Raw genomic sequence first — 11,385 nt, 5'->3', positions numbered from 1 at the left:
CTTACCTTTCCCCCATGTGTTGGGGCAATACTTGGTAGCTTTTGATTTTATTTCGCGTTCGCTCTATAAAGCTTCAGCTGAGACCATTCATACTTCTTGTAAGAGACATTTCCCAGCCCTGTCAGCCATTTACGAGCAGTTCAACTGTTGGCTCCTTCTGATATTTACGGCGGTTGTGAATCATACCAGGACAGAAATCTGCTCAGTTCTACCCGCCTATCTGCAACTTTTCTATTTTTAGAGAGGAAATAAGGAACGCACTTAGTTTGATCCGAGACTTAACCCAAAGAGATTCTCAGTACGCCGGGGAGTGATTCGCTCTTTCAGTTTGACTTAACTGTTTTTTAGCGCTCTGCAGCTAATGTTTAACCCTCCTTTTGTTCTTTTATTCCTAACCTACGTGGAACTTCTTACCCTGGACGCTTATGACAAGGCAAAATACTCCAGGGTTGGAAGATCTCGGAGGTGAAGATGCAGGACAAAGTGAGAAAGTTGCAAAGAAGCCTCAGCTAAGAGATTAGGAAAATGGGCCAGTGCCCGTCGTTTGGGTACATAATCGTCACCTTCTCTGTGCTAAACTAAGTGTAGGTTTGTGTTTGTTAAATTTTCTCTCCATATAAGTATTAAAAAAATTAGTTGAAAGCATTGTCTTTGATTAACAAAATGATAGTATTAACAAGCACAAAAAAAACTAATTAATTAATTCTTTAAGATGGCCAATACTAAATAATTTAATCGTTTCAGAATAAGGAAAATTGGATAGAATATGAATTAAACTTCCGGAATCGATTAAATCAGAAGAGAAAGAAGGAAAGAAACAAAAATAACCTTCTTGAAAAACGACTCGTTTTATGCCGATAGGCTGTACTTGGTGATCTTTTCATTGTTTGTATTATTAAACCATTTAGTAATTTTTTGTAGCGGACCTAGTAAGCGATCTCCTAACGATCGATATGTAGATTAGTAAAGTTTGTCGTTTGAGTAATGAATTAGTCGTGTGGGTATTAACTAGTCACTAAGGTATCACTTAACGAAGTATCCTCTTTAAATTACATATTGCATCTTTTCTAGTGATTTGTTTAACTTTTAAGTTACCTTTATTTGAAAACAGCGATTGCATTGTTTTGACTTTACCGTTTTGATTGTTAGTATTAAATGCTTTGTTATAAACGGAGAGAATCGTTTTAATAGAGTGTGGGTTAATTCAAATAAATAATTTTCTTAAGTGTTTTCGATTCGTATGAGAAAAAAAAAACGCCATTTGAGGGGTTCATACTGTGGTGGACGGAAACAGTTTGTTATGGCAAAATGGAATGCTTGTTTAAAAAACGGACGAAATGAGAGCACGTATGAGCGCTTAATTTTGCACGCTATCCAAACACAATTAGTTGTATTTAACATAATGTAAAACTGTTTGTTTAATATCTACAATAAAAAAGATTAGAGGCTTATCTTATGACTATTTATTAATTACCAAGTCAGTTTAGATTGAAACCATTCTGTATCCTCATCAATCTTTTGGATGACGTCATCAGTCTGAGGCGATGACCCTATCTATAAAATAGCATTTTCATGTATATCACTGACTGACATATCCACGTTCTTAACTTTTCACGCCTACGGACGAATGTGAAAACAGGTTTTTTGCTAACAAAAATAAACGGACGGACGGGAACAACTCTATAAACTTCCTCTGGGAAAAGGCTTTCCTGGGGGCACTCGCTGGTTGCGGGAAGGCCGGGATCTACTACGGTTTTATATAAGCTCAGTTATGCACGCATTCTGATTGGTGCTCACTTATGATCTATTGGAGGACAAACGCATCGATGACGTCATCGTTAAAACTTTTTTTTAATTCTTTATTATATAAAACAAATAGATTCCAAGTTGCCGTGCGTCTGTTCAGTAATAGATCACAGAGGACGTCAAAATGTGGTAAGAACATCAGCGACACACTCGGCTGCGCCTCGTGTGCCACTTTTTGTTCTTACCACATTTGACGTCATCTGTGATCTATTACTGAACAGGTGCACGGCAACTTGGAATCTATTTGTTAGGTTGACTATCCTTGAGACAATGACTAACAACAACAAGGTTGGCTCCAACATAGATTTATTCTGCAAGCTCTACTGCACTTTTTGGCAAAAGGAAACTCTACAAACCAGCTCTATTTAAGACCAAAGTACAAAGGATTAGGTAATGCCATAAATTATCTAAAGGATTGCGTAATCTACTACAACGATTGGTTAGACAGGAATTTCGCCTTTTACAGGATTAATCACTTTCGAAAAGCTCTAGTGGATAACAACTACACAAAAGGACATGACAGGTGACGGTTACAGTTTAACACTAATTACAGTTATGATCTAATAACAATTGTTTACAGTTGACTGAAGAGGAACTGGTAGCACTCACGCTTTGCTGAACTTAGCAAGATCTCACAATTTCTACGTTGAATTTATATATATATAAGTGAAGGAATCAAAGAGGACGCATCGATTCTCTGTTACTCTGAGTTTCGCTCGTCAGACGAGCGTTTAGGCGCGAAACTCAGAGTAACAGAGAATCGATGCGTCCTCTTTGATTCCTTCACTTATATATACCCCAGCTCTGCTACCACAGCATTGAGCACTTTATGCCAAGGTAGACTCTGCCCCCACATTTATATATATATATATATTTTTTTTTAGTGTTAGCATAAAAACTCGATAACTTAAAATCCTATCGTTACATTCCTCCCACCTTAAATCGAGACCTCCTGGTCGAGTGAAAAGGAATCAGTGACAAGAAACTAAAAGCACAGCGACGTAAACGTATTAAGGGTGTTTTTGTTTGTTTGTTTTGTTTTGTGTTTTATGGATTTTGTATTTGATTTCGTTTTGTGCCTGAACCGCGACATAGACCGAACAAGCCGAAATATAATGGCCTCGGGGGTCAGAAAGAATCAACAAGCAAGTAAGAAATGTAATTAAGTTAAAATACAGCGAGAAAAATGAAGATCAGGTCGAGGTTATTTAAAATGAAGATATCGCAGCCTACGACTGTTCGTGGGTGTAGTGGTCCTCGACTCAAGCAGCCAGGGAGAGAGCCTTTGACAATGTATCCAGAGTCGCGCGGTCGTTTAGTTCGTGTAACAGCCTCTGGATTGCTGGGCATCCTATGTCTTCCAATTGTGAATTTCCGGCGCTTGTTGCGGGAGGAGAGTCGCGACAAAACACGAGTTTTGGAGCCCTTTCGTCCAGATCCGGACTGGTGGGAACGGGAGACGTCTTCTTTGCATGAAAGCTAATTGCACTTGGCACAGAGCCCAGCGCAGATGGTCTGGCGCCACAGTTGACAATTGACTTCGAGCTTGCTCCTGTTGTCGCCCATTTGTACAATTCGTCCCTTATGGAGGGTTATTTACCGGAGTTATTCAAGTGCGCAGATGTCAGATCCTTTCCTAAGCAGATGCCCCCAATGTCAATCGAAAATGATATAAGACCTGTGTCATTAACTTGTCAGTTAGCTAAAGTTATGGAGGGTTTCACCCTTTCTAGAATTTCTCGCCCTATAATTAATAATCTTGATCCTAAGCAGTTTGCTGTAGCTGGAAAATCGACATCTCACGCAGCTGGGTCATCTGGAAGTACTAGGTCATGGTTTTACCAATTGTTAGATTGTTCAACCACTGAGTCTCAGTGCTGAGATAGTAACAGCCACCAAGTAATAACATTAATGGTGTATGGCGACAGTGTGAGAGAGTTTGATGAAACTGTTTGAAAGCAATCTTCGATGACGGCGTCTAAGGTAACCGAGCCAGGTTGGCTGTTGGACGGTATGCAAAAGATTTCCAGGACAAAGAATGGTGGTGTCGTCTTCAAAACAATTGTCCAGTTCTGGTGTTCTGAGCAGGAAGCGTTTTTTGTCACAGGTTAACAACAACAGGTCATCAAAAGGTAGCGGCCCGCCAAAACAATGTTCATTATGTCGATATGTAATTGGCCTCAATTGTTCTATGGTACAAAGCGATTGAGACGACGAAATTTCTGGAAGCGTAAATAATAAATTCAGCTGAAGTTTCTCACTATGTTGATACTCATGATCCACCAAAGGCTGGATGATCGCTGCAAACCCCGATTTCAGTGCATCGAGAGTATGGACAAATGTCGGAATTGCGGCTAGTCGAACGTTTAGTTCCATTGTTAAGGAGCATGGTAAATTTGCAAAGGTAATGAGATCCTTGCGGGTGAGATGTGACAGCTGGCTTAAAACATATTCTATTTTTGTAAGCCGTAACATAGTGCTCATAACGCGGTTCAGTTGAAGAGAGTATAGCGATAAAAATTCCATGTTAGCGTGATAGTGGCGTTGTTCTTCTTTGAATTGCTCGACAACCTGCAGGTTCCAGGTGGTAAACGAGCGATCCAAGGCACGCATGGAGTTAATTATTTCTTTAACTTTCGTGTTAAGTGTATCCGTTGTCTTAACGAGGTAAGTTACTTTTCCATTGACCACACGCGTAAGTTGTTGATTAACAGACATCGCGCCTGTTGTTTGGCGAAGGACAGAGATTAAATTAGGGCCTTGCGGGGCATCGCAACTTTTCCTGGTAAAAACATGGTATAATGCCCGAAATAAGCCAAAAACTCCCACATGGCACATAAAAGGACTACGTGGCTGACGTAACCGCAGACACGCGAGTTCATCGGGTGCCACCACACGGCAGGTAGCACGTGCCCATGATTTGAGTAAACGTAAAAACGGCGTAGGAAACTGTCACATTCCAAAAGATTAGTTACTCCTTGCAAGGAATATAAGCGGTGTGTTGCGCGGCGGAGACTAGTGACTAAGTCGAAATTGTTCACGTAAAAGGGCGCTTGAACAGGGTCACATTTTATATTAGGCTTTGGAAGGACTCCTCCCAGAATCACTTTCAAATCGGTGAGAATACTGACTAACTTCGTGTCATTAAAAAAATTAGTGGGCGAGGGTTGATCGCCATCATCAAACTATCGGGAAAAACAGTTATTCTCTTGCAAGACTCATCATACTCTTGAATCTTCACGGTGTCGATAGCCAAATACGATAGTATGAATAGTAATTTCCATAAAAGGCGTAAGGGTGGTTTTGAAATATTTCCACGGCTTCTCTGACGGAGTGTTGCGTGACCGCCAGTTCTCGATGGTCCACAGGGACTGAGTTCTTGCAATCAGGCGGCAGACGCTTCGGGACACGTACATGACCATGACCATGACCATGCGATGGCGACCATGACCATGAGTTTTGCGCAGGCGCCGATTATGGCGGCCACGAATCTTTTGGCTCCTGTATTCTTCAGCCAATTGATTCTCTTATTTACCTTAACTTCACGTCCTTGTGTTGGAAATGGTAATGGGACTCGCTTGTCAGTGATGGCTGCGGGTTTTGGTGTGCCAATACCACTTACTCGTCGATTGCTTTCAGTCGGTTTCGCAAGATCAAGATTCCCGGTATCTAAATCTATTAAGTATGGGTTAACGTCGCTACTAATCCCTGGCCACGACCCACCAGTGGACATTACAATATTTATTGACGTTCCGAAAAATCCTGGCCCTTATGCTTCTACCTGTTCGAGACTAAGTTGTAGCGATTTATCGAGCGATTTATCAAGAAACCATGTCTCCAAAGGAAATTTACATATTCGCCAGATTCAAGTTTCACTACAATACTCCTTTGGGCCTTTCCAACGCGTGACCATTCACTCACTATTTAAAGATATATTGCGCAATTGGTGCAGGTTAAAATTTTCCTTAGTTTGTCTATTTAACCAGGTGAACCAACTAAACCAGTTTGACAATCTTAACCACCTCAACCAGTTAAGCTGGATTGTGCGGTTTGCGCTGTGAGCCTTTTAGTCTACTTGTGCATTTTGTTGAACCATTCAAGCCAAGTTAACCATTTGAATTACTTCAACCAATTAAGATGGATCGCGCAGTTTGTGCAGTTAGACAGTTTTCCCTAGATTTACTGTTTTACCAGTTAAACCAATTAAGCTAGTCATGGACTTTGTGCGGATGAAGCATTAAAGCTGTTTTGACTATTTCTACTACTTCACTCAATGAAGTTAGATTTAACTGTTTTCCCTAGTTTGACTATTTAACCAGTTGACCTAATTAACTTTGCGCGATTGTGCCGTTTGTGCAGTTGATTAATTGATGCCTGTTTGGACCATTTTAATTGCTTGCAGCAATTAAACTAGACTGTTAAGTTTTCGTAGTCGAGGTATACATGCTAGGTACGCATTTTGTGCAGTTGAACCATTTAATCTAGTTTATCTAGTTTGACCATTTGAACTGATTTAACCAATTAAGATAGATTTCGCAATTCTTGTAGTTTGACTGTTTTCCCTAGTTTGACCACTTAACTAGTTTAACCAATTAAACTAGTTTGATTATGTTAACTACTTGAATCAATTAAAATCACATTGCGCACATTGTACAGTTGCGCTATATTGAGGGCAGTTACCATTTTGTCCGAAAAATCGTTGAACGGAACAAACTGTACAATCTCATAAATGGGTGAAGTAGTTCAAATGGTCAAATTACCTTCAATTGCTAACTGCATAAACCACACAACCCAGCTGAATTGGTTCTGGTAGTTTAAATGATCAAAGCAGCTTAATTAGTTCAACCAGTTAGACAGTCAAACCAGCGGGAACAGTTGAATGCACAAATTTCACAATTTATCTTAATTGGCTAACGTCGTTCAAATGGTCAAACTAGCTTAAATGGTTCAACTGGACATAGTGCATAACAAGCTTAAATGGTTTCATCGCAGAATCTTTATAATGAAGGTCAGTTGGTTTAAGAAGTTAAAAAGTTAAACTAGCTTAATTGATTTGACTGATTAAGTCCCATTTAGAGCTATAAAGGTTTAGAGAAAAACAAGCAGAAAACCTTTTTTGCGGTGTGACAACGCTTCAAAAGCGCAAAAACGTTGTTTCTGGTTAGATAGCTCACATCACTGTGACCAGCTGCAAACAGGCAAAAGACCGTTTTTCGCTGCGATAAAGCTAAAAGTAGCGTCATTTAGCAAAAAAAGGCAAAAAAAATTTAAATTTAAAATTTATATAAAACTTTCAGAGAATCAATTTTGAAAAGCTAAGACGAAACCCCCCTCTATTTGACCCCCTCTTCTCTGTATACTGGAGCATCAAGAGCTTCCAGAGGCAAAATGAAGACAGTGGATATTTCAAAACAGACGTAAAACTCTCCTCCATTTGAACGTTAAGACCATTTCTCAAGCAACCTCTACTCCAGACTGAAATAGCGTTGTTTTCATGTTAAGTACTGTTTCTAGCGTAATTGTTTAGTGCAGCTGAGGAAAGAAGGTTTTGACCGAAAGGTAACCTAATTCATAATTATGTAAGATTGATCGACCCTTCACCTCAACCGAGAGTGACAGGAGAACGTGGTCTCTTGGATGTAAGTCTCCTGAAACATGTAAAAAAAGCGATTTTTGCACTTCGGCAAGCTCTCTTACGCCCACGTAACGTTGATTTGGTTAGATCAATGTCGTGGAGCTAAGTATGTAAATTTATGCACGGCATCATCATGCAGACAGAGTCAACTCCGAACTTTTCAACACTTTTATTGTAAAAAAAAAATTAAGGTTATTACAATAACGTGTCTGAGAAAAAAAAGGCTTTAGCTCGTACAATGTAGTTTCGTTGAGTAACAGTATCTGGTACACGAAAACTATCGGGCTACTAGGCGAAACAACAAACTTTCTTGCAGAAGTAATGTGTCACGTATAATTTTGATTAGAACATGGTTAGTTTTACTAATACTTTAAGCGTAAAATTATTTCGAGTTGGTATCGCAGGTAAAGGCAGTCTTAGGGAAAGCAATTTATGTGCACGATAGCTTTCCTGCAAACAAACGGGTTAGCGGCAGAAATTTTTCTAGCAATTTAATGAAATTGTACACAACTATGGCACTCAGAGCGAGATCTCATCAATCTGGTAAATTAGATTTTTTTCTTTCCACGCTTTTAGAATTGAGCCAGAAAAGAAAATGAACTCAAACGCTTGTGTCGAGCATACGTGTAAGTGCTTAATACCTTAAAGAGAAACTGAGAGTACACTTAATCGGTAAACCTTAAAAGCATTTCAGCGTTTAGGAGTAGAGTCAATTGAATCAAAACGTTCGAGCCTAATTGCTTAACACAACATGGCTATTTCTACCAAGTAAGCGTGTGAGGAAAAGATGATTAATCCATGAAACTTGTTGTGGCAAAGTATTCAAACTGTTAATCAGTCATATACCGCGGACGTGTATCTAACTACACTATTAAGTCCTTGACGTTTGCATAGAACTGCTTGTCGTACTTTGTCATGTTGATCAACTTTTCCTGAGAAATTTGATACAATAGTCAGCATCATTAAAAAAGTGTTCCTCTTACGTCATAAGCGGTTACCTCACAAGTGCTCAGGTTTTCACACCAATATAAATTCAAGGAGAAAGTATTATATGGCGTCTGCTACTCTTTGTACATCTCAAAGCAATTTTGCAATTATCCATTGATCTTTTAAATAACCATAAAGTGTCAATTGTCATTGAAACATTCTACTTCACAAAAATTATAGAGATGAGTACATATTACTACGCTATCTAGGCTCAATGCTGTTAAGTTTGAAACCCTAATTAGCTGAGCTTAAGCCAGTAGCTCTTGCATAAATGGAAACTTTCATGTTGTTAACAATTCTCACCTTATGCATGGTTTCCATGTCAGCTGTTTTTTCAACTCAGTGAAAGTTGGTCTGGCATCCGAGTCATTCTTCCAGCATTTCATCATGATCTGATACCTGTTATTTTTCAAAATTGATCTGTTAGAGATTTAAGGAACGTTTGCTTTTGTAATAAAAGAGAACGAATCAAAAATGGAAGAAAACTTACAATTTTTCATCCGCATGTTGTGATTTAGGCATCCTGTATCCCTCCTGAAGTACGTTTGCAATTTTTTTTCCGTCCATTCTTGGTTAAGGTGAACCACCTGACGGAGAACCACAACACCATCGAAATATAAATGTTACAAAACAACACCACTGTCACTTGATGAAGTAAGAATCTGCAAGGGAAAACTCATTACGTTTGTTTACCTAAACAGTAGAAGTTGTTAAATCAAACCGGTATAAAGAAATATCTACAGAGTCAAACGTTCATTGGATGTTACCTATGGTGAAATTCTCGAAAAGCACAACTCCATAGCTCCATCTACAGACAGGCAAATCAAACGTATGTAACTTAGATAATTGAAGACATAGACAAATTGTCATGAATGAAATTCATTTCCATAAAAAAAGTTTGTTGGAAAATAAATGCTAGAATTCATTGCTATGGGTAATGATGTACTTACACATCACTTTTGGTGGTATATCTTCCATACAACAACGCCTCATAAGCTGTCCACTTCATTGGAAGGCGACCCTAAATATTTCAAACATACTTTGTGAAACAGGTCCAAATTTATAAAAAGGGACAAATCAAAGACGTTGATAGTTGATGTAATACTAGTATAAATTGTTGGATTACCTTCGTCTTTCGTTCATATATATTTTCTTGCTGGACATCTCTGGCCATCCCAAAGTCTGTCACTTTACACCTTTCTCTCTCTCTCCAACTAAAACATTGCGGGCTGCAAGGTCTCGTGAATCTATCTTGATTGTTTTGAAACTCGCGGCTAATCTAGAAAGAAACTTTGCAGGCTGATCTCTGGTGTAATAGCCACAGCTGACGTCATGAACGCTTACTATCGGATTTCGCATAAATCTAACACTGAGTCACGGTAATTGTGTAGTTCTCGGTAGTTCTCTGGTTCTTGTGGTTCTTGTACTATCGGACTTCATATAATATAACTCTTAGTAACGGTAATTGTGTATTTTTGGTTCTTGTGGTTCTCGTGGTTCCCTTGGTTTTCTTGGTTCTCTTATTACATCTAGATTAAATCATAATACAAAAATTATTACTCTTTTTTTTTTTACAATTCATTTGTAGAAGTCTTTATTGTTTACGCTAATATAAAGAATAAAGGAACGTGTGAAATACATAAATGCTCAATGATATTACATTAATTACATTAGGTACATTAAATCATAATACAAAATTATTCCTTTTTTTTTTTTACAATTCATTAGTAGAACGCTTTATTGTTTACGCTAATATAAAGAATAAAGGAACGTGTGAAATATAAATGCTCAATGATATTACAAGCGTAAATACTTAGTTACTTATAATCTATTCTCAAGGCTCTCTTCAATGTACATGTCCAGACAGAGTCAGACTTCCATCTACCATGTATTTTAAGTAAGTCTTTCTGAAATCGAATGACCCCTATCACGCACTACAGATGTAATGCCACCGGATCTTAAGCTATGAAGACCGAAATTATTAGGATTATAACCTAGCTTACTCAGGCAATCTCTAAGAATTTCCCTGCATCTAGTATAAGAAATCTTACCACTTCTCAGGGTATAGCTAGAATTACTAGGGTGAAAAGTTAGGTCTAAATAAAGGAAGATTACTATTGCTGTCAATCCCAGAAAGGTTCAAATACCTTCTTAAGACACCTACAGGACAGTACTTAGATGTGGAAGCGCTAATATAGATTTAACTCCCTTCCCTATAAATATTGGTTTTGCTTCGAGGCAAGAAAATCCTTGTATAATCATTATGAAACTCAATATGCTTCGGAACGATATTACATAAATCGTCATACCGAAGAAAACCTGCGAAAACTAATGAGCATAATGCGGCAATACGAAGATCCTTCAGATTAGAATCTTCCTTGTTATGAACGTCCAATATGTTCCTAATGATTTCTGTGGTAATGGGTTTCTTTTTCACAATCGGTTGTGACCTCTGGCGTTTGGCAGATTCGATAATATTTCTGCAAAAATCGCTATCCAATGGGTTACAATCAAGACCAGGAACAAATGAATGTAGCCATTCAAGGGCGGCGTGGGTCAAAATTACAGAAGAACTGGAACTACAAGACTGTTGGACTTCGAACAAATAAAGAGATACGACACCTAAAGGAAAAGGTAGCTCAAAGCTTATTTTCTTGCTTTTACACCAATCCAAAAACTTCTTAATAACTCGCATATAGGATTTTGCTGTAGCATCTGCTCTGGATTTCAACATCACGTCTGAAACCTGATTGGCATTCAATGACGAAAGAACTGGGGAACCTTTCCATCACTTGCTTGAAGAAATTATCTGAAAAAAACAAGAACACAACATACAAACTAAAAGGAACAAAACGCACGCCCTTAGTGTAGTGACAATAAGATGGGAATCCCAAAGTGCCCAATGGATCATTGTTTGGGCCGGAGTCTGGGCCAGTGCCCTTAAAACAAGACATCAT

The sequence above is a fragment of the Pocillopora verrucosa genome, chromosome 11, assembly GCF_036669915.1.
Source record: "Pocillopora verrucosa isolate sample1 chromosome 11, ASM3666991v2, whole genome shotgun sequence".
Classification (NCBI taxonomy): Eukaryota; Metazoa; Cnidaria; class Anthozoa; order Scleractinia; family Pocilloporidae; genus Pocillopora; species Pocillopora verrucosa.
Note: the sequence above shows the minus strand (reverse complement) of the source record.